Below are 23,850 nucleotides of genomic sequence, written 5' to 3'. Positions count from 1 at the left end.
AGGGATCTATTCGGTGTGAAAGAAACTAATGCAACACTACTGCGCGTTTATTACAGCATTAAAACATACAATACGTGGTGTTTTCCCAACCGTTCTCAACAAATTTGAAGATACAGCACGTAATGTGCCCTTGACAGCGTTTCTTAACAGACTCAAATATATCGCAAAAGATGTGCTCGTTAGCATATAACCGGGGCGATGACTTTGATTTCCCGGCTGCGGTCGTAAGTACGAAGGGCAAATTTATTCATAACTGCATAGCCATTTAACACCGCTGTAAAGGTTGGATGATGTGCCAGTGTGCCGTGGTGAACTGCGGACGGAGAATTGGGTGACATGGGCAACGACGCGTTCTGTTAGCCATGACCCTTCTCACCCCCCCCCCCCCCCGGGTATTTCTGTGTGGGCACGAAGTAACGGGCATGGAACGCGGCCGTCCCTTGTACGCCGCTCACCCTCGCACCGTCTGGGTGTCTGCCTCTTTTGAGAAAACTGGCTCCGGTTCGACCCCTTCCTCGGTGCTGTCCTGACTGCCTTTTGGCTCACGATTATCTTCGTCAGAAGTGTTCGACAACCCCACAAACTCGCTTACAGCGGCGGACATTCTTGAATTGAATTGGGAGCTGGTTTCTTCACGTCGAACAAAATTTTGAATAAAACTTTCCTATTTATTATATAACAATAAAACCGAAATTGAGAAAATTGCTCACTTGCACACACCAAATTATGTGTCACATTGAATTGATTATTTCTTCAAACAGGAAATACCGCCCTAGCGCTGGAATCTTTTCCGATTTTTGATAAATCAACACACAAGTGCAGTCTGCTCTCAAATTCACGAGGTCCTCTGTGAATGGAAGTTTGTTTTCTTGAAGCCTGTCATAACCTTGCCATAGCACCTTCGGGCGCTGCAGGTATACGTTGAATAAAAAATAAAGAATAAACTGAGACCCGCGGCCTACAGATGACCTCCTTCCAATGACTGAAAAATGTACTCTAAATATTCCTGTGCAACCTTGCCTGTGATTGCAAAGTTGTTGCCCAAATCACCTAATATTAAAAGAAATGAAGGAAGCTCACACTAACGCGTAAGACTTGAAGGTAGCGAGGCTGCACGCAACCTTCACGACCATCACAAAGGTTTAATTCCAGGATTGCAGCCAATTTGCTTCTGCTTCGCTGCCGCAACGACATTTACTCCATCATTGTTGCTATAAGTGTGAGCTACCTTCATTTTTTGGTGGAGTGATAATCACTGGAAATCACCTTGAAAGGGCGTACGCTACGACGTGTCTTTCTCGTTCCGAGCAAGTGTTGTCAAGATTACAGCGAACGGTGCATTTTTGGCCACTCTTGGCCAATCTCCCAAAGCGGGTATGCCAGGCTTGACAACATGCGCCAGGGAAGCTGGGCGGTCGTCGCGAGGCATGTACGCAAGAGCGCTCGGCATTTCCTTGGTTTTGTTAACTGCGGAGCGTTAACCGCGAGGCCCGCGCTCGCATGAGCGCGCTCGGCAATTTTTTGGGATTTTGAACTGCGGACACCAGGAGGAGGAATGCCATTAATAAGCAGAGGGGGCATGAATGCCCTGTTGGGGAAGGAGAGGGACACGAAGGAAGGTAGGAAAGAATCGAAAGAAGAACACTGTTCAAAGTTCATTCACTTGCATTTTAATTAAAGTCCGTGAACATATGGCTCGCTAATTTCGTGAAGAGATAGGTGCAACATTTTTGACAGGTATCGGTCCAGGTTATTACACCAACTTGTTTGTCTTTAGCTATTCGTATCGACATTCCTTTGGGTGTCTTTAGCGTGTTCTATAGCTGGTTCTGTGGTTCTTTAGATATTCGTATCGATATTCCTATAGGTGTCTTTAGCTTCTTCAATAGCCGGTTCTATGGTTGTCTTTAGCTATTCGTATCGAAATCCCTATGGGTGTCTTTAGCTTCTTCTATAGCCGGTTCTATGGCTGTCTTTAGCTCTTCTTTTGATATCGCTATGGCTATAGAAGAATCTAAAGACAACCATAGGAATGTCGAAAGGAATGGCTAAAGACAACCATAGAAATGTCTAAAGATAATTGGGCCAAATAGCTAAAGACAACCATCAGAAGGTTTTTCAATAGCCGACCACACAATATTTTTGGATGGGCTGCAGCCAGAAGAGAATCACCACTACTTGAAACACGGCGACAGCAACAGACGCTGAGAAATTATTAGCATGCTGCCATGCCGGCATAGAGCCTTGCAGATCTCTACAACTTCTCCTGTGGCACTTAGGTTGTGTGCCTAGCTGCATTCTGTAATATATGCTCCGTGAACACTTCAGCGATATAGGGGAAGTGCGAGGATGCGATTGCAAACACTTGGCCAGTTTTCATTCACGAAAGGCTTAAACACAGGCATTCAAGGAAAGCAAAATCAAGGGGTTTATTCATTCCATTCATTGCATAAAGGGCTACTATCTACGCTACTTCGCCGCCAGTAAACAGTTGTTCACATACGCCGATTGAAAAACACAGCAGACGCATTCCAACACTCGGGCTCACGTTTACGTTATTCGCTCGACAGCCACACTATGCGGCACATTCCCCGCGAACGCCCGCCGAGACATAAATACCTACAGGTGCTGGGTAGTGCACAGAAAAGAGAGCACTCAGAAGTCGTTCATTACACTCAGTACTCAACGCACACAGCTGCAAGTATGGTGGCTAAAATGGAAATGCACTCTCAATGAAACAATGAAGACGGTCGCACACAATGCAATGATAAAAAAACGTTTTTTTTAGTTTCACTGAATTAGTTCCTTGTAAGCTTTCTCAGTTTACGAAAAAATAATTATTTTTGTCACATCGATCACCGCGGCCAAATCTTCACTTCTGTGTACGTTGCAATGCCCATGTGGTGTAGGGAAGTTTAGAAAAGTATTCGTGGACACACAAAAAAGTCCTGCATTTCTCGCATTATAGAGTCTCTTCAGTTCGTAAGATCACTCACCCTGGAGTTTTGCGTACGACGAAATTCCTGTCACAGTATCGCAGGTATTCATTTTCGCATGACTTGAAGTTGATGTTGAATTAATCGTAACACTCTCACCGTAAACACCGAAATTTACGGCACCGAAAAGCGACACATTTGCTTGGCGTCACACCATCTACACGAGCACATTGCCGTCGAGTCGTAAATTCCCACCACCAGGCAACACGTGCCATGCCCCCGAACATGAGCAAGAAGGCGAAATGTGGCTGACTGAGTACATTGTTGCGACCGGGCGGGGGCACCCGATCCGTTCTCCGTGGCCTCCAACATACGATGGGTAGCGTGTAGGAAGCGAGCGGCCAGCCGCTGTTGCAGCCGTGAAGAGAAGTCCAGAGCAGTAGGATAACGTAACTGTTTACTTCATAGCGAGAGGTGAGCCGAAGCCAAAAAGCATGCAATGCCCTGATGGGCGAGGTTACGATACAGGACTCGAGCAGAGCGACCGCATGGATTCGCTGCTCAGACAGGAATGAATTTCAGCGTTTGTGCTGCTTCTATTTATACCCAAAAAAACGCCCCCAAGAGTAACACGCCACGAACATCACAAACACACACACGCTCTTTCCATAGTTCATGAGTCATTCATGGGTTCGCCCCACGTGGCGTCCGAGAGAGGGGAGAGAGTGTCCTTGAAAGGTGCCGGGGTCGCGCTATCGAAGGTTGATCGCGCCGATAGCGAAACGTCTGAGCCGGGGATGTCAAGGCGGGGCTCACCGAAGCGCAGTTGCCTGAAGAGTGACGAACGTCGTGAAGAAGGCCTGGGCGTGCCACTGGCAGCCGCCGGAGGCGCGTTGCAAAGCGAGGTGACTGACTCGGCATGGCGAGACACGAAAGTACAATTCACCGACACGCGGGCGCACGTGGTCGATTCCCACGTGGTGGCTGATGCGGGAAAATACGGCGGCGTTGGCCGATTCGTAACCGCTAAACACGTGGCGTTGGCTGATTCGTAACAGCTTCTCCGCCGGGGGTCCGAGATCCCGATGGATAAGGGTCTTCAACCGTTGTCCGGAGGGATGCTTTCGAAGTGAAGTGCTCAGCAGACGCTCGACTCCAGGCCTGGGCTGTACGGCACCGTGCTGGAGCTTCACAGGGCCGATCACTGGACGAGAAGTGGCTCCCCAAGAATGTCTCTGGATTGGTCAGGCAAGCAACAGAACAACACAGCACGACACAACCGCATCGCCGGCAAGTGCGAAGGCAAATCCACACTGAAGATCTACCAGGCTTTTAGTTGCGAAACAAAATACGCTAATAACTAACTACACCAGTTATATTTTAGCCCAGCAGTACTTTAGACAAGTGCACACACTTGAAAGGTGACATTTCGCGTGATTGGAAACGTCCCACACAAAAAAAAACGTGATCGTAAAGGCGAAACCTGCTTCAGAAAAAACAAAGAAATTTGAGAAAGTCAGGCGTCTACAGTCTACAGGCCACTTCTCGCGCCGAGAGCTGCGATTTGAGCTCTCGTCAATGCCCTCAGTTTTTCCCTTTCGGTACTGCACTTTAGGTGCAGCCGTTCTCTCAACGCTGCTGTGACCGCGTGAAATGACACCGGTCGTCTTGTTCGACAAAGGTCGACCGCGCGGAGGATCGAGCGGGATTTTTCCCCGTTCATACATCAGGCGCGCACTGCTTCTAGGCGGCGTTCCATCGACGCGATGCGAGCTCACGGCTTTGCTCGCACTGAAACACGCGCCACAATTACGCGCTAAAGTTTTTGCTACCTCCTCGTTGCTCGCCTTTTTACGAACGCGTTCGGCAAGCAAACGCCGGAACGCGTTTGCGTTCTCTCCTCTAGGCTGGTCGGTTCCCGACTTCGGTTCAGCCACAGGCGACCCCGGAACCTCAACTAGCTCAGCCGATGTTGGCCTATCGTCGGGAGCATCAGCTTGGAGTGAAACGGGCACGACGAGCTCTTTAGACACCTTGTAGTTCCCTACCGTCACTACCTCGTCGCCACTAGCGCTTTCAGCGACAGCCTCGGCAGGCGAAGACTGAAGCGGGTTCCCGTTCTTTATCACTGCCAGAACTACACTATATCCAGGTTGCCCTGTCTCAAAAGACGGCTCAGTTGGTCGCGAACTGCGCGCGTTCGGGTCGACAGCCGTTTTCAAGGATTCCCGTGATCTAGCGCACTTCGAACATGGTGACGAAACATCTCCGCTCACCGTAGGGGCCTTACACACAGTGTACTTACGCTGCCCTCCGCCGTGAGTCTCCAGAAATGCCACATCATCGCTTTCCGTCTGAGCTTCGCCATTCCTCACAGAGGTGGCGACCCTATCGTTACTCGAGCTCTTTGCAGCGAGCTCAGCTGGTTCTTTCCTCGGCAGTTTCTCAAAATTGTACCCCTTTTCCCTTAACAGCTGATCTGACCTGTTCGAGAATAGGTACCTGTACTCCGGAAGTAGTTGTGGGGATATTGCTGCCTGCGTGACAAGTTCACCAAACGGACCTCCGATGCTGACCTTAGCAATCGGCAGACGCACGTTTCGTGCACCTACGGCTGGCTTCACCCAAACACACTGCCCTGTTAGCTGATCCGGTTCAACGTACGAAGGGTGGACCATGTCTACCGTCGCCGCGGAGTCACGAAGAACTCGGCACGGTTTACCATTGACGACTAGCTCCCGTACGTACGGCTCTAGAAACTGCCTGCTGTCCTCACTCTGATCTAGTACGTGAAAGACGAGTTTTCCTTTCTCACAACTGGCAGCGAAATGTCCCGTCTCGCCGCAGTTGTAACACGCAGCCTGTCTGCGCGCTTCAAAAGCTTTCTTTCTGCGCTGCTCCTCAGCGTCTGCTGCTCTCTCTTCGTTATCGTGGCCAGTTTCTCTATCCACGAGAACGACTTCCCTTGCTCCACCGTCTTCCCGGGGAGCTCTGCCTTTCGGCCCTGACTTATCAGGCCTCGGCCTGAACTCTGTATGGCCGTCTTTCGGCCCCTGCGCACCTCGACGTGCGACGAACTCGTCGGCTAGCTGAGCTGCCTGATCCACAGTTTTTACCCCTGGCGTATCTTGCACCCAGAGTCTCAGGTTCTCTGGTAGACGGCGGTAAAACTGTTCAAGACCGAAGCACTCAACTACTTTGTCGTGCTTTCCGAAAGCTTCTGCCTCTTTGAGCTACTCTTCCATATTTGTTTTCAGCTTGTAGGCGAACTCGGAGTACGACTCGCCTCTAGCTTTCTCGGCTTCCCGGAACTTCTGGAGAAACGCCTCTGCTGACAGCCTGTATTTACGCAGGAGGCTAGACTTGACTTTCTGGTAGTCCTCCGCCTCCTCCTTTGGCAAGCGGGCTATCACGTCGGATGCCTCACCTGGCAAAAGCGTAAGCAGCTTTTGCGTCCAAGAGTCTCGGCTAAACTGGGCCCTCTCACACGTAGGCTCGAAGTTGACCAGAAAAAGACCGATGTCTTCTCCTACCTTGTAGGGTCGCATTAGGTCACACATTCGCAACGTAGGTCGCTCAGTCGCCGCAGACTGCACGCTGCTGCCACTCTGACGTCTAGGTCGCGACGCCTCGACGTCTAAACGCTTCATTTCCAGCTCATGCTGTCGCTCCCGTTCTCGTTCCTGTTTCTTCTCCTCGCGTTTCTCACGCTGGCGCTCAGCCTCTGCAGCCTGACGTTTAGCGGTCTCCCTGTCATTGATCAGCTCAATGCACTCAGACAGCTCCTCATCGTCAGCCCCAACAGCGAGTATAGCCTGTATCAGCTCTGGCTTTCTCAGTGCGTCCGTAACATCCAAGCGCAACTCTTTTGCAAGCTCCAACAACTGCGGTTTTTTCAATGCCTTCAAATTCATGGCCGGTCTAGAGTACTGCTTTCCCACTGCTCCAAAAAAATGGTTTTGCGCGAATAACCCACGTGACAAAAACACACGCCCTACCAGCTATCCTCAGAAGCCTGGTAAAACTAAGTGAAGAAAAGTCCCGCACTCACCCTTGACCGCCGTGAATTCTGCGAAGTCCGAAGCCGCCTTGACGTCCGTGGTGTTGGGTCTCGCACCGCTGGCTCCAGGTGTCACGAAGTTGTCATCCGACCGCTGCCAACCAGTTGTTACGACCGGGCGGGGGCATCCGATCCGTTCTCCATGGCCTCCAACATACGATGGGTAGCGTGTAGGAAGCGAGCGGCCAGCCGCTGTTGCAGCCGTGAAGAGAAGTCCAGAGCAGTAGGATAATGTAACTGTTCACTTCATAGCGAGAGGTGAACCGAAGCCAAAAAAACATGCAATGCCCTGACGGGCGAGGTTACAATACAGGACTCGAGCAGAGCGACCGCATGGATTCGCTGCTCAGACAGGAATGAATTTTAGCGTTTGTGCTGCTTCTATTTATACCCAAAAAAACGCCCCCAAGAGTAACACGCCGCGAACATCACAGACACACACACGCTCTTTCCATAGTTCGCGAGTCATTCATGGGTTCGCCGCACGTGGCGTCCGAGAGAGGGGAGAGAGTGTCCTTGAAAGGTGCAGGGGTCGCGCTATCGAAGGTTGACCGATAGCGAAACGTCTGAGCCGGGGTTGTCAAGGCGGAGCTCACCGACGCGCAGGTGCCTGAAGGGTGTGACGAACGTCGTTAAGAATGCCTGGGCGTGCCACTGGCAGCCGCCGGAGGCGCGTTGCAAAGCGAGGTGACTGACCCGGCATGGCGAGACACGAAAGTACGATTCACCGACACGCGGGCGCACGTGGTCGATTCCCACGTGGTGGCTGATGCGGGAAAATACGGTGGCGTTGGCCGATTCGTAACCGCTAAACACGTGGCGTTGGCCGATTCGTAACAACATCCAGGTATAAGCAGGTCCATCGCGATAGCAAATAGTGTGGAGATACGTGCCCAACTTTCGATCTTTTTCTAACTTGTACGCTGGTAATTATTTTTTTTTGGAAAATACAAGATCGCCTAACGTTTTGTTTTCTTCATCCGAAAAAGTTGTATCTGTTCTCAGTACTCAGGGACAATTGTCTGTCACTAGCATTGCTGCGCGCAGGAATACTAACACAGCGCGGGCCGCACGGCTATGTCCTTCGGTACCCATCGCCAAAACCAGTATGCCAAAGAAACAACAGAAAATAAAACAGGAAGCAGGGGTGCCCGCGCTACCTTTTTATCACTTCCCAAAATTTCCTCACCGCGCCTCCTTCGGTCTGGCGTGGGTCGCTCTCCCCCTTTCTCAATGACTAATCTGAAAGTGGGCTCCGCGGGAGAAAGAATGCGGTTGTTCGCAGCTTTCACCATATTTCGGAGAGAGCGTACCGTGGGCCGCGAAAGTTATTTCCAATCTGTGTCCACGCTGTGACGGCCGTTTTCAGAGAAGCCCGCTTTTTCACTTGACCGCGGCAGCGAAGGGCCGCAGAGGAAGAATTCTCCGAAATTATACGTCTTTCGGTCAACGTTCATTTGCAAGCTTTGCCGACGCGCAGTATCCAAAGTTGCAACCTGAATTTGAGCGTTAATCAGTAGCTTCTTTTAATTGTACTTTTTCCGTATTGTTGGTGTAATAAGTACCTTACCCTATTGAACAAATATGTTCATATAGTCGGCCGATCAACCTCATCATCGTTATCCAATCTGTGTTGTAGATGTAGCTAGGTAAATCATGAGTATATGAATTTCGCGTCATAAGTCATATTGAAACCAGCAGAATAGGATTTAATGGTTGCTCCAATTATACCGTTATAGGCTAACACTTTTCGATTAGCGGCTGAAGACTTAGAGCCTTATGTTACCATGTAGTTAGCTAAAGAAGCCTTTATGGATGCAGGCTTGTAAGTTCTGCACCAAACGCTTTCTTAATGCCGGCAAAATGTTGCCTAATTATCACACGTCTAAAGGTTTACAGTTATATATTGTACTGTACCCAGCCGCAGAAGCTTTTATGGCTGCCTCTCTTTAGCTTTAAAGCAAATTATCTCCAATAGCTGGCAGAAGACATCCGTATGGTTCCAAGTTTGTAGACTTAGAGCTAAACAACGGCCCATAGCCAGCCAAATGAGCTTTTATAGCTTTCTCTCTATAGCTTTAGAACGAACTCTTTTCAATAGCTGGCAAAAGACAGCTGAATGGTTTGAAGTCTGTAGACTTAGAGCGAAACAACGGCCTATAGCCAGCCGAATGAGCTTTTATGGCTTTCTCTCTATAGCTTTAGGACGAACTCTTTTCAATAGCTGGCAAAAGACAGCTCAATGGTTTTGAGTCTGTAGAGTTAGAGCTAAAGAACAGCCCATAGTCAGCCAAAAGAGCTTTTGTGGCTGTCTCTCTTTATCTTGAGGACATATTTTTTTCCAATAGCTGGCAAAAGACAGCTGAATGGTTTCAAGTCTGTAGACTTCAAGCTAAACAATGGTCTATAGCCAGCCAACAGAGCTTTGCCGCGGCTGGTCTATAGAACTAAAGCCATACATATTTCTTTTGCTGGCTACAGTAACCTGAATAGATGTGACTCTATAGACTAAAGACACTAGGATGTTCTATAATCGGCTAAAGAGAATTGAATGGTTTACAGTCTTTAGTGCAGGATCTATAAAAACTTCAATAGCTGGCTATAGCCTAATTTATGCCTTTTTATGAGTGACCATAGAGATCCGTAGGTGGCCATAGCTCACCATACATTTTTCAATAGACGACCATAAGGCATTTTTGTTTGGGAACGCACATTGCTTCCTAGTGAATTTTAGCCAATTCATGAAGCAAAATGCACCAGAGAACCCACGGTTGCCTTGCTGTATACAATTTGAACACAAGTTCAAGAACACGGGCTGTTGCTTCTACCCAGCTGCAAACGTATCTCTTTTTCCAATAAGTACCCGATAACTGCCGAGGACTCTGAATACCGAACAGCTAGACCCACTTCAATTTTTGTGAGGTGCTCATAAGACAGTGTTCTTCAATGAGGTTTCAGGCCACTTGTAGTTCCTCTTCCATTTTCGTGAAAAAATAATCTTGGACCGCGCTAATTAGAATTTTGAAACATCAGAAATTTTTGGGATAACCTTATCATCTGACTGCAAGACATCTTTTAATATAAAGCGCCCTCTTATATGTTCTTGCACGTGAGCTGTAGCCCGCAAGAAGTACTGCTACTCATTTTTCTCGTGGGCGCGCAAAGCTTCACAGTGCACAGGGTAACTGAACTGCGTAAGCTCGACAAAATCGAAGTTCACCACATCACGCGACTGTGCTGGCTTACGTCACGCGTGACATGCTCGTCTCTGCAAACGACATGAAACTTCGGTGCAAACTTCGCTGAGGTGCGAAACGAGGTCGTTTGAGCTGTTACCAGGTGCATAAACGCGCGTAAAGTCACATGCGATGACCTGTCAAGAGTGTCTTTTGATACCAGCCGCCAGAGGAAGACCAGTGTGTGTTATTCCAGTTGGTTGTTCTTTGAAAGTGTTCCACCAGAAGATTCGCTTTACCACCATGCCCAACGCAGCTTCGCATTACTTTAATGCGTTTAAAATAGTACGCCGTCCTTTTCTACGCCGCTGATTGTGGCAACTTATGTCTCTCTACTTGGAAGATTTTCCGCAGTCCACCGCTGTGTACTGCTAATAAAGAGTTCTGCATAGATCTTTGTGACGGTTTAGGAGGTCCCTGTCGCAGCCAAAGACCGCAGCCTGTAGACCCGCGGGCTAATTTCTGCTGGAGTGCCTTGTTCACTCCTTCGAGCATCGGAGTGGAACCTTCATGACTTCTTTTCGGGCAGGCAAGCTGTGCGCTCTGTCGGGTTCATGTACAAGAAAATGGTGTGCCTCAGGGGGGAGTTTTGAGCTGCACATTGTTTATTGTAGAGATGAACTCACTCGGAAAGGTTTAACCTCCGAACTGTCGAGCGCCTTTCTGGGCCATTCGTTCTCTTTTTTTCCAGTTTGGTGTCATTCAATGTTTCTTTAGCGATGCGTGCTTTTTCTGCAAATCTTCAAAGGTTTCAGGCACTTCTCTTAATAGGCGAAAGCGAACACGGGTCAACTGCACCTCTTGTGAGCCAGCGGGGCTTCTGGTTTCCGGTTCCACGAAGTCACTACAATTCAGAGTTGCTCATTTTCGAGTCATTACTGGTAAGGTAGTGGTAAGGTAACAGCTTTCACTGGCATTAACCACGTGAATAACAGAAACGCAGTTCTTAGTGGGAACTTTTTTGAGTCTGCTTGTTATAACTTCAAAGCAGTCCGGCGCTTAGGGTTTCTCTCGCATGACACTGGCCGATTGCCGTAAGTGACACTGTCTTACGTGACCCTTTTTGTCGAGCATACCCAACTACCCAACGTTTCACTAAACGATTAATACCAACCGCAACAAAAAGAAGCCAGTTGCAGATACGGTCGAAAACAAACTGAGGGCAGACAGCGGTCCTGTGCAGTATGATACCGCCATCTAGGAGGTCTTACGGTAAACAAGGCGTTCCGCAGTCCGCGGCAGACTAAACAGCATACTAACGTTCTCCTGAAGACCTGGTTACAGTCCTGGTCACGTCCTGCTTACGTCCTTACGTCCTTGAAGTCCTGGTTACGTCATCGCAGACGCCACTAACACATGATTTGGCGGGAGAATCAAAATTTTAACCTAAATTGAATGATTTCTCAGCGAATAAAGCATAGGTGGAGACAAACCAAAATAAAGATAGCATAAGTAATAAACAAAGCCGTAAAAAGGCTCCCTATACGAGCCACAGGCATGTTCATATCACGAGCGTACAGCCACGCCTATTAATTACTTACTGTTGCGGGAGAGATCACGTTTGCTACATTTGTTAACGTCATACTATCTGTTTGACAGTTTCTCTCGATACTCTGTGGTGGCTCAGTGGCTAGGGCGTTGTGCTGTCGAGCCCAAGAACGCGAGTTGTAGTCCGGCCGATTTGAACGGTTTGTCTTCGAGGCGTAAAAGGAAAACGACCGTGTCTTGAGAGTTAGGCGCAGGTTAAACATCATCAGGTAGTAAAAATTAATCAGCAACACTTGACTAAAATAGGCCTCATAGCCCAAGTGTAGATTAGACACGTAAAATCTCCCAATTCCTTTTGACAGCTGCTCTCGGCATGGGCGAGCAGGTTAAGAATTCCGAGATATTAAATAACAGTTACTTACGCCCGAAACCGACAACTAACGGCCCGACAGCAAACTTTAACGGCAGGTTAAACATCGCTTGTGATTTGCTTCAAACTGGCTGTTGTCGCAATGGAGGTGGAATCGTGTAGCGGATTGAGAAGCATTTTAAAACTACAGCGCGAGCGTCGAACTGTGATACCCAACATCTGCTTCCGTCGCGGCTATTCAGGTTCACTTTCGGAGCTTTAAATGCATTGTTATGGGGCTGATAATACTTCCGCCCATAAAATAAGCGTATTCATACAATAAATATAAAAGTCAGCTGCGCATGGCGGGAAATGTAAGTATATAATGCGTGTATAAAAGTTCAGCAGCCACCAGACAGCTTCATCATTAATAACCCTGGATCTTTCATGATCCTTTGTGTTCAAATGAGCGCTGTTGAAACACTGCAAAGGCTTCCCCTCTTTGCGTCGCCGAAGAACGCTCAAGCTTAAAAACAACGTCACGGGAAAAGAACAAAAAGGTGTTGCCGTATGCCACGAGAAGTTAACAACTCACCTGGCATACCTCGGTGCTTTGTGTCGCATGCACGTGGCAGCGGTGTCAGCGGTGGCGTTTGGCTGGCGCCTCGTATTTTTCCCTTCGCTCGCTGTTCCTGTGAAAGCAAAACCTCGCCTGCCCTTCCTCGCGTGCATGCCACGGCACGCAGTGGAACACAACCAGCCGCCTTTCATAGCCTTCATTCAGCAGCCACTGTACAAGTTTCAAACAAATCCCGACGCGTTTACGACACCGTTTCGGTGCTAGCTTTTTCAGCGCAACGAAACGCGACGTAACGCAAAGACCATAGAGTTTCTTAGTAAGTATACTAGAGAGGAAACTGCGCCTGGTAATCCATGTCGTCGTGGATGTTTATGGGAAGACCTCCACTTTTGGCTTGGGCTTGGCATGATAACAGGATTCTTAAGCGGTTTTGGGGATTTGAAATCCCCCCTGTTCTGTGGTGACCGTGTTCGGTGAAACAGCAGGCAGTGCGTGATCGTACCTGACGTTGGTCATGCCGCAGTCGAAGGACGTATGACTGAGCAAGTACTGTGCAGCCGTAAAATTTGTAGCTGGCGAAAAAAAAACTGTACTTCGATAAAGACAAGATACAACAGATACGGGCGAATGCATCCGTCCTATCTTGTCATCGTCCACGACTGCTTAATGCCACATTTCTTTTTTCTTGCTAAAATATAGCTGACGGTCGGTGCACCCGTTCACCACGAAGGCGACGTTTTCATAGGCACGCTCAAAAAACTTTCCAAACGCTTCAAACAACTTATTTGAAATAATCGCAAAATTAATAAAAATAAGAGTCCCTAGTTTCCACCCCAAATATTAACATTGCTCGGAACTACCATCTTGGCCTGCAGAATAGCAGGCACAACCGTTCCGACAAAAATACGCTTTACTTCCTTTTTTTTTTAGTTTTAAAGCAGCGTGTTTTATTTTCCACTCACATAATTGCACACCTATCCTCGTGTTTTTGTGACACTGTTTAATTTTCGGTCACTAAAACGTTTTAATCCAAGCCAATGATGAAACTAAGGCGAGCGCATGATGTAATGGCGGTCCATGACGACACAAACGGTCTTGGTGTGAGTATAGCGCCAGATTCTTCTCTTGTGTATATTGTAAGAAACTCTATGGCGCAGACCCTTTCGATTTGAGGTGGTTCCATGCGAAGATGCGCGGTCCATGTGCTCCGTGCATCCCGAAAGCAGCGGCGCTGTAATTAAGGCGCCCTACTCGCAGATAGCATTCTTCATCCGGCAGTTCTATTTCTGGAATGGACTGGTGGTGCGCGGGGGTCTTGCACTTAGTGGCGTGAAATGTGCCCCTGCAACACTTTTTTTCAGCTTTTTTTCTAAATCCTAAATGCTTTCAGAACTTAGTCAACAAACAAATTCCATGAGTGAAACTTAAGCGCAAAAATTTTACAGGGACGAGAAAGGGAACGGCACAGGCGCTTACTATCAACTGAAAGTTTTATTGAAAACGAAAAGACATTTATACCACCCCCAGACCGAACAACCCAGCACGTGTGCACTTCGCATATGCGTACGGCTGTACAAGAGAACAACCGCCCCATTCCCTTCTCGTTTCTCTTCTCCTTTCCCTCATCCTCTACCCCCTCTCCTTGAGAAGTTGCACTTCTTTATCTAAAATACTCAGCGACGGGTGACTTATACAATCGGAACCCTTAATCCGGATATGGAAGGCTTCTGCAATTTCCCTGGTGGCACGGTCTCTGTGCTTAAAAACAACTTCCATGTCTGTGAAGCGTGGCTGACAACCGCATTTAGAACAGTGCAGCGCCAGGTGTGTGTAGGGCTTTCCTTTCAAAGAGGAATGATGCTCCCTCAGACGTACATTAAGACAGCGGACGGTCTGGCCGACGTACACCCGGCCACAGGACATGGGAATGCAGTACACAACATTAGTCATGCAACGAACAAATTGGAGCCTGTGTTTTATCAAACAGCCTCGTGGGGGGGAATTGCCTCGGGAATCGAGGTTGTTGCTCACCATGCCGCATAATCTGCCTAGCTTGTTCCTGGCTGAGAACCCCACCTTGACGCCGAATCTGTCAGCTGTCTTCTTGAGGCGATGCGACAGCGCATGTACATAGGGAATGACTGCCACTTTTTTACTCTGGTCGGTATCTGTTATGTGATGCGTGAACCCTTTCAACTGTTTCACAAGACGCTGACAGATTGCCTGGAGGACGGAGAGGGGAAACCCAGCGTTCTCCAGCCGGACTACTTGTGCATTGAAGCTGTGTTGCGCCAAATTAAGTTCAGCTTAAGTTTCACTCATGGAAATTGTTCACCAACTAGCTCGTCTCTCCATTTTGCTTCAACAAACAAAAACAGGTTCTTAGAGTAGGTGGTCCCAAAGTACCTCAGCCAAAAATTACTGCTCTAGGCTTAGCTTAGAAACTTGCTCAAGAAAGCGTTCTCTCTTTCCCGGACTTGGCTTCCTTGTAGCGCTCGAATTACGTCTTTACAGCGGTGTAGCGGCTATTGGCCGGCTTTGTCTCAATTGGAGCAATGAGCGCATTCGGTAGCCACTTTAACAATAATGCCACAAAAACAAAGCAGAAACGGAAAGCGGATCTGCGGCGACGAGCAAATCACTGAGTGCCTGTCCGTGCTGGCGATACCTATAGCTTTCGCAGTGCTTCCAGACGTGACTGATAAAGGGAAAGGCTTTATCGGAAGTGTTGCAGGGGCCTTCAAATGACTCAATACGAGGTATGGTTGTACTGGCAGGTCTGACTGCACCCATGACTTACACCGCGTCGGGGGAAGCGTTGTCTCGGTGCTCATTATTCGTGCATCTACGTCGACCGGCTATTAGCCCCGAGAAAGAGATCGCAACCTGAGTTTGTTTTACCTGCTGCGATGGCTCAGTGGCAAGGCGTTGCCCTGCTGAGACCAAGGACGCCGGTGCCATGTCGGCCGCAATGGCTACTTTACTGATGGAGGCGAAAAGCGAAAACGCCAGAGTGTCGAGATCTCCGCACTGGTTAAATACCCAAGGGGGTCGAAATTAATCCGGAGCCCTCCCCTACGGCACGCATCAGTCCCAGGTGTAGCTCCGGTGCGTTGAACACTCTAGATTACAAATTTTGGTTGTTTTCTGTTTCTGCACTTCCTTTGAAGTTATATTCCTGTCAAGTGGCCTTGTAAGATGTTCAGGCTAGGGATTTACAGATTGCACGGGTAGCCGGGTCATTTATTCAAGTGTTCCGAATTTCTGCCGTTAAAGCAACCTACGAGTGCTCCACGAACGCGGCGATATTTCATTTCTTTCTTTATTGTTGCCTTATTTCTCTTGTGGGAACGATGGCATTGGTTCACAGACCTGCGACGTTGCCGGCACTTCAGGAACACCGTAAAACCTCCTTATAACGAAGACTAGGGGAAAAGAAACCAGCTTTGTTATAAATGATTCTTTGTTAAAATCTGGCATGGTTCCGTCCCTATGTACGGCATCGAGTACTCGATGCAGTACAAAGTGAGGCAAAAGGACTAAAAGTTCGTCCTCTGGTTGACTAAGGGCCTTTGCCGCAATCATTACTCCGTTTGGGGACTAAATGCGAGGGGAAGAAACGGTTAGTCCGCCACCCGGTTCGTCCGTTCCGATACTCCCCAAGGACAAACTGCTAGGAGAGTCGCAGAAAAAAAAACCGTAGCACCAGCAGGGATCGAACCACGAACTATACACAAGGAACCCAACGCGCTACCACTACACCACGCTGCCTTATTTATTTATTTATTTATTTATTTATTTATTTATTTATTTATTTATTTATTTATTTATTATCTGCCTTTGACAATTTACAGCAGATTGGATGGCAGCTCCGGTAGATAATGTTGACGTGTACAGCGTGTAGTGCTGTGCACAACACGACAGATTCATTGTAACTAGTGTCCGAATTTCTATCCGTGCAAGCGACCGCGCCCGCGATTGGCGCTTAGCGCTTTGCTAACTGTGTGGACTATTGTACAGTTCGATTGTAAGTACAGCCCACGGAGCAAGACAGCCTTCCCAACGAGTTTTTTTCTCGTAAAGAACGACCAACTCGTCGCCTAGTGGAGACAGGTGGCTGGGTGATCGGACGACCCATTTCTTTCCGCACAAATTAGCGTAAACTAAGTGTATTCTTAGTGTTCGATACATATGTCTCTAGGTATCGTATGTGAAAGCGGTCGTCTGTGTGAGCGTCAGAATGGGGAAACAGACCATATTCTCCTGCATCGGCGAAACCAAATTCGGTATTGCTTACCCTGAATTCGTGAAGTTAGCGTTGCTGGACGATCGCGACTGGGAAATGCAACTGGGTTTTACAGCAGCTGCAGCATTGTTGTAGCATTGGTGCACAAGGCCATTATGTACCGAGTGTAAAAGATAACTTCAAGACGCTTAGCTGTAGCGAGCATTTTTAATTTGCAGTTGTCATCAGCAACTAATGCGTTTTTCTCGTCTGTTAAGCATGTACATATTCATTACGCTTGGGGATTAATGTTTGCTATTGCCACTACTATCTATGTTATTGTTGACGCGCTTGAAATCTTTCACTGGCCTCGCGCGATCCAATGTCCCTCTCATTCAGAAGCGAACCAAAACTGCGCTTATGAATCACTTCGCACCTGGCCTTCTATGCTGGCGGAGCTTACAGCCATCCGGGACGGACTGCAAGCGCTACTACCAGCACTTCAAGCCCCTGGAAGTTTTACTGTACAAAATGTACACGGACTCAACGGCGGCCATACGACATTTGCGCCGTGTAGCCTCCAACTCGTCCGTTTCAAGAGAGATTCATAAGCTGCTGGACACGTACCCCTGCCCTCTCCGACTGTCGTAGATCCGGCGTAATACTATCACCGCGCATATTGCGGCGGATACTTCCTGTCACCTCTCCTCGGTTCCACGACCGCTGCCCTTGCTGACAACGGACCCACATGAACAATTTGTCCAACTAAAGGAAGATCTACGTCGCGCCACACGCGCTCTCATCCCACCGTGTGGAACTGACCTTCCCAGTGGGCTCGCTCGCTGGGAGGAGGTCCTGCTGCGTAGACTTCGAGTTGGGGTGGCCCTATCTCCTGCGGTAACCCGGGCGTGGCCACCACGATACCATGCCCCGTTTACCAACACCTGCCCCTTCTGTACGGTTCCTGCCGAAGACGCCGACACCAACCACCTGCTATGGACGTGCCCTTCCCTGAGTGCAGCGAGATCCAGACACCTTCGCGGCACAGACTTGCATCCTGGGAGACCCCCTGATCTCCAACGATGGCTGTGGGGGCCCCACCACCGCTGTCTTCTGGATTTCCTCCGGGAAACGGGTGCCAACTTGTACCTCTAAGACTTTATGCCGAAGGGCATACTATCGCAAAAAAAAAAATCGTATGCAAAACAGGGCATCAAGATAACCTCACCGAGAAGCGTTTGTCCATCGCGCTTCTCCGCTCCTTGCCATTATGCGCCGCTCGATTAACCCTAGCACTTTTCTGATAATTAACATCATTATTTTCTCCTGTGGCACCATGTGAAGGACCCACTGACTGCAATCACTCGTGTTTTGTAAATCTAAAACTGTCCACAGACATATGCGCGAAATGGCGATGGCGACGCCATTACAAGGGATTAACGGCGCAGCAAAGAGACTAAATGCATGCGTTTCGTCTTTCCGTTACTCCTTATAGATCGGCGGGGACGAACTCATTTGTGCACACGGCACACTCTGCCACAGATACTCCCCTCGAAGACGAACGGTTGCCCGCGAAGACTAACGGCTGTATTTTAGTGCCTGTTTTAGTCCTTTTTGACTAAGAGTGCATGGTCCCCTTTGAACAAAACGTTGTGCTCAATAACGCGACTACTCTACAATAAGCGTACAGCTCGTACAGCTCGGATTTTGTTTGTGTGGTGCTCTGGTAAGCCGTAAACGTCGAACTCACTCATCTGCGCCTCGGTTTAGCCTTGCGGAAGGAAGTTCCGCTGCTCTTTACAGCCTTGCGGCAGTGTGATTTGGTATCTTGCTTAATAATTAGGAGCTACCAGTTCTGTGCGATTCTTGGGACGCCCGATGGCTGGCATATTTCCTGCACGATTGCCACTCCCGCGTGAACTTCAGTGAACGTTCCGCATTTCTGCGCGGTGCTTCGACATTCCCATTGCGCAGTCGCTTTTCACCATTGGGGTGAGTGCACCGCAGTGGGAGGTCGGTGGAAGGCGGTGAGCAGGGCTGTAAGTGTATGATGAGTGTGAGCGCAGGTAACAACACTGAACGGGGAGCGTCGACTTGCTGGATGGAAAGCGTGCGTGAGCTGTATTCTCGTGTAGCTATAATGTCCTAGTATAAGATCACACTAAATGTCCGGAAAATAAGAACCTGACATTCCAAACCATTACTACATTTACTTTACCATCACAGGGGTGCTCATTCACCGCCTAACATTGCGGATCATTAGCACATGTCTTCAGGGCAGGGTTTGCTTTATCGTTTTACCACACAACCTTTATCCCCTACCTCAAAGCGCCCTTTCTAATCTTTTCATCTCTGCTTTGCTCCTTCTTCCACACACCCAGGTAAGCCCACCTTGCCACATTATTCACCTTGGCTGCCATTCTCCTCCCTGGCTCCCATTCGCCCCCTCTGACATGTCATTCACTTCACCTTTTCCTCGTCATTCTTTTACTCTTTTCAACCCTCGTAACCCTCTCCATCCTTCACTTCGCATCTCCGTTTCTATTCAGCCTTTCCTCCTCCCACTTTCTCTCTTTACCAGTCTCCTCACTCGAGGTCACGTCACCCGCAAGAGACCCCCTGGTGACCTACTGGTGGTTCACCTGCAGATCATTAGTAATTCGTGGGCCACTGGTAAACGGCTGGTAACGTTCCCGTGGGCCTCGTAACTTATGGCTACGTGTCACTACTAGTAGGTAGTGTTGCGACCGGGCGGGGGCACCCGATCCGAGCTCCGTGGCCTCCGACATACGAGTGGTAGCGTGTATGATGCGAGCGGCCAGCCGCTGTTGCAGCCGTGAAGAAGTCCAGAAGGCGTAGGCTAACGTAACTGTTTACTTCATAGCGAGAGTGAGCCGAAGCCAAAGAACAATGCCCCGACGGGCGAGGTTACAATACAGGACTCGAGCAGAGCGACAACATCGATTCGCTGCTCTAACAGGAATGGTTTACAACGCTTGGGCAGCTCTATTTATACCCAAAAGCGATAACGGTCAAACGCAACAAGCGGGAACACGCACAACACTCTTTCCAGAGTTCGTAAGCCGTTCATAGCCTCGGGCACGTTGAGTCCGAGAGAGGGGAGAGAGGAGGACTCCGTTGCGATTGACGGGGCCTCTGTGTCCTTGAAGAGCGTGGAGACGAGCCTCATCGCCAACCGCCGAAGTTTTGAAATGCGCTGAGAGCGAAGCGTCTGACGCGGCTTGTCGCAACTTGCCACCGACATGGTTGTGCCTGTTTTCCAAGGAGCACGCAGGGGCTTCGCCGCACAGCCGAGGAGTGATGCGGGAAAGTACTGCGGCGCTGGCCGATTCGTAACAGTAGCGAGTGATTCACAAATCGGAAGTGAGTCAGAGACACATTAGACAACCGACCCAACAGTAACTTGTGTGGCTGATTCGGGTGTCAGAGACTGACACGCATACCCAAACTGTCGTCTCTTACCTATCCATGTCGTCTTTAAAGTGACTCCCTTCAATGGTAACCTCGTTTATGATAAGTGCTTAGGCCCTATCACAGTGCCCGATCTTGTCACCCGGATAGCCCCCACTTTTCGTTGGTGCTTGCGCAGGTGCTCCCGGTCACAATGTCGATGATGGCTAGTTTCCTGTCTTCGGTCGCCATCTTGGGCATACCTTCGCAAAACTTCATCCACGGCTCGCAGTACATGGTCAACTTTATCGGCCTCATCATCGGCGTCTGTCTGGCCGCCAACGTCTTCCTGCCGGTGTTCTACGAAATCGATATGATCAGTGCCAACCAGGTAAGTTTTTACTGCAGCGACGTGTGGATAAACGCGACATAGGTGTCTCCCACGCCGCAGCCGTAGCGGCGGATTGCCTTGCTTGCAGACGCATAGAAAAGCCCAAACACTAATTGACAACGTGCCCTTTGAGAATTCATTTGCTGAACAAAGAAGCATAGCTTTCTGACAAGTCATATTTCAGCTTCGAAATTCGGGCGAGTAAAGAGAAGTGCTTTGCTTGATAAAGGTTTGATCCCGGCTCTCTTTCCGCGAATAGCAGTGCTTACGAGAACAATGCCTTTGTTTTCATTCTCACGCCCCCGTAAACTTCACACGTAAGGGGAAACAGCTGTATTCCTAGGGCGACACATACTGGTAGACTTTACCCAACCCGTAGGCTCTCTTGCAAGGATGAAAACTACGTCGGCTATGACCAGTAGTCAACGGTCGGAGATGCTTTCGTTGGATGGCCCAAGGAAGACCTTTTTTTGTGCGGTGGAAATGGTTTTTAACAACAACTCTAGTATTGCAGCAATAGACGTCTACTTCGCGCAGATGAAGCAAAAATAGGCATAAGGGGCTCAACCTGATTCCTTAAACAAATATCCTACAATAAACGCCCCAGTATTACCGGCAGTGTTTTTATAGTACACGAAAAAATTGGTGTTTAAGAAAATCAGGCTATGTTTTGTAGCAGAAGAAAGCACCCTCTCATACAAAAAAAAAACGCCGAGTAGCACCAACAATATTTACATCCTTCACACAAAGGCTTTCTTTGAGTTTAAAGATTTCGCATTTCAAAGCTGTCTCGACGGCACCGAGGTATGGTGTATCTATTTAAAAATAAAAATGTGCCATCCCTTCTCCAAGAATGTTGAGAGAAGCGCGAAAGCAAAAAGGGCGACCAAACTTACGTGCAAGCGCGTCCAATCGATTGTCAAACTTTCAAAAACCAAAATTGCAAATGAAGAACGAACCAACGCGACGATTCTTCGCGCACTAAGGAAACGCATCTAAGAACGATCTCAATGCATACCGACACGTGGTTTATGAGGTGAAGGTATGCTATTGTACTCCTCGTTCATGATCGATGCGAGTGCTGTCTTACCTATAACCGTTCCTTTTCCGCAATTTTCCAGTAGCCGTTTTGGCACGAAGGATTGAAAGCCCGGTTTCCCGCGCATGCCGTGTGTCCAGAGGCCTCATCAGAGCTTTTCGGTCGACCAACCGGTCTATGGGGAAAGGCATTAGTATTTTGACAGAGCGCCCTCGGTCCTACAAAGAAAGCTCTCGCTTTAAAACTTGTGTTCATAGGGAGTTACCGCGCACGTTTGTTTTACATGTACTACATGTACACGTGCTTCAGGTTGTGCTGTTGTTGATGGACGTTAATTGGGCGAACGTTTTTGTTGTGGGCGTCCTTGTAGTTCGGCATGCCGCGAGCCATGGCAGCCGCTTCTGCGGGAGGCAAGGCTGGTCGCCTCGTGCTCCCACTGCTCCAGGGAGAGGCAAGCGATTGGGCTTGGGTGTCAGGGGCAAGCAACGACTAAAGGTCGGGTGCTGTGGGGAGTTTTGCTAAATTGGCATTCGTACGGATACGCGGTTGGTGATATGTTAAATAGAATTGTTGTGTTATAGTAGTGTCTGTATTTTTAGGCGTCACCGATGATGTGTTGAGCCAAGGCGTACGAGGGAACCGAGAAATTAAGCTCGTCGTGGAACAAGGAGAGGAAGGCGGTTTATTTACGTGTAACCCAACTGTGGCGTTCGATGTTGGACTGTCCGGTGGGGCGAGCCTCGTGCCACGACAAGCGAGCTCCCAGGCCGAGCTGTGAGTTCAGCTTATCCATCGCAACTAGCGGTCTTTCTTGTCGCCTTCGTGGGCCGCAGAAACATGGCAATAATAATTTCCACACATTCCGGGCCTCTAAAAAATGGCTGGGCGCGAAATTCAAAGAACAAAGCCTCTCCATGGGTCTGGTGGTTACAATTGTGAGTCCATCTTGCAGTTTCATCTCACCAGGGCGGATGAAGTCACCGGTGCTTTTGTGTCTTTTCTTCGGGTGTATTGTCTTGGTAGCGAACACCACTTTCGTGACCCTGGTGTTCACCTAGCTGAGCAGCATTGAGCCTAATACAGCTCCTGGAAGCTAAACTGCAGTGAGGCGCCTTTCATAAGTGGGGCCTCATGGAACTTGGAGATCAGCAGGTGACACTTACTGGCATCCTCTGTGAAGACGTATATGGCCGCTCCATGCGCCGGTGGGCTTGCACTGCAAAAGACGAGAACTTTCAGTACACTGGGAAACTTTTCTTCTCGGATCGTCTGTAGGGGAACTGAAATTTCTTGCAAGCTGGGAAGCTGCAGTACCCACTGTCCCGTTCATTCTGTAGATCTTCAGGTAGCTTCTCGTCACAGCCTATTCCTCGAGACCAAAGCTTTTGGAACAGCAACCTTGCTGACATGGTGTACGGTTCCATAAAACATAGTGGATTAAATATCAATAACATCGCTAAAATAACGAGTCTTGCATAACTTTTTGCTTCTAGGAAGGCTAGAAGATTAGACATCTGGAACCAAAACATGTCTCTTTTAGGGTCCCAAGCGACGCCTAGCACTTTCACCGTGGACTCGTGAAGCACAACAATTTTTTGCACGTTACATGATATTCACGTCCCAGATGATGCATCAACTCGCACGAAGTGGTGGTCCATGTTCTGAGAGTAATACCTACGGCCTTCATGATTCCACGTGCTTCAGAGCACAACCTTGTCGCTTCTTCTACGGAGTCGGCGCCTGTAAAAAAGGTCATCGGCATAAAACGACTCGCTTAGAAGTTTAGCCGTGTGAGCCTGTTCTGCAGTCACGGGTGTCAAGTGATGAAGCAACGTGGCGGTTACTAAAAAGGGGCTACACGTAGCGCCAAAGGCCACGCGCGTCATCCTACATTCTGGCAGTCTTATAGAGAACTCCAGAGGGTTTCCTGCTTTGAACCAAAGAAAACGAAAAGCATCTCCGTCTTCCTCTTTGATAGAGATTTGTAGAAGCGCTATTTGGATGTCTGCCAAAATGGCAATACGATGCGTCCTAAAACCAAGTAGTATATTTTCGATGCCCTGGCACAAATTGTCGGCCTATTCCATGCGCTCGTTCAGTGACTTGCATCCTTTTGCGTCTAAAGAAGCGTCAAA

At 48.8% G+C, this 23,850-nt stretch overlaps 1 pseudogene across 1 annotated transcript in view; it reads left to right on the top strand.

Moving 5' to 3' along the window:
- LOC144179572 (sodium-coupled monocarboxylate transporter 2-like) overlaps positions 1-23,850 on the top strand; it is a 94,327-nt pseudogene that overhangs the window by 4,061 nt on the left and 66,416 nt on the right. Inside the window, exon 2 of the transcript XR_013324285.1 lies at positions 20,485-20,676. The product of XR_013324285.1 is annotated as a sodium-coupled monocarboxylate transporter 2-like (transcript). The remainder of the gene's footprint in view (positions 1-20,484; positions 20,677-23,850) is intronic.

Source organism: Haemaphysalis longicornis, unplaced genomic scaffold (genome assembly GCF_048455015.1).
Source record: "Haemaphysalis longicornis isolate Haplotype H1 unplaced genomic scaffold, Haemaphysalis longicornis Haplotype H1 scaffold_4, whole genome shotgun sequence".
NCBI classification, from domain to species: domain Eukaryota; kingdom Metazoa; phylum Arthropoda; class Arachnida; order Ixodida; family Ixodidae; genus Haemaphysalis; species Haemaphysalis longicornis.
The sequence above is the reverse complement of the archived record's forward strand: the minus strand, read 5'-3'. Positions and strand labels throughout refer to the sequence as shown.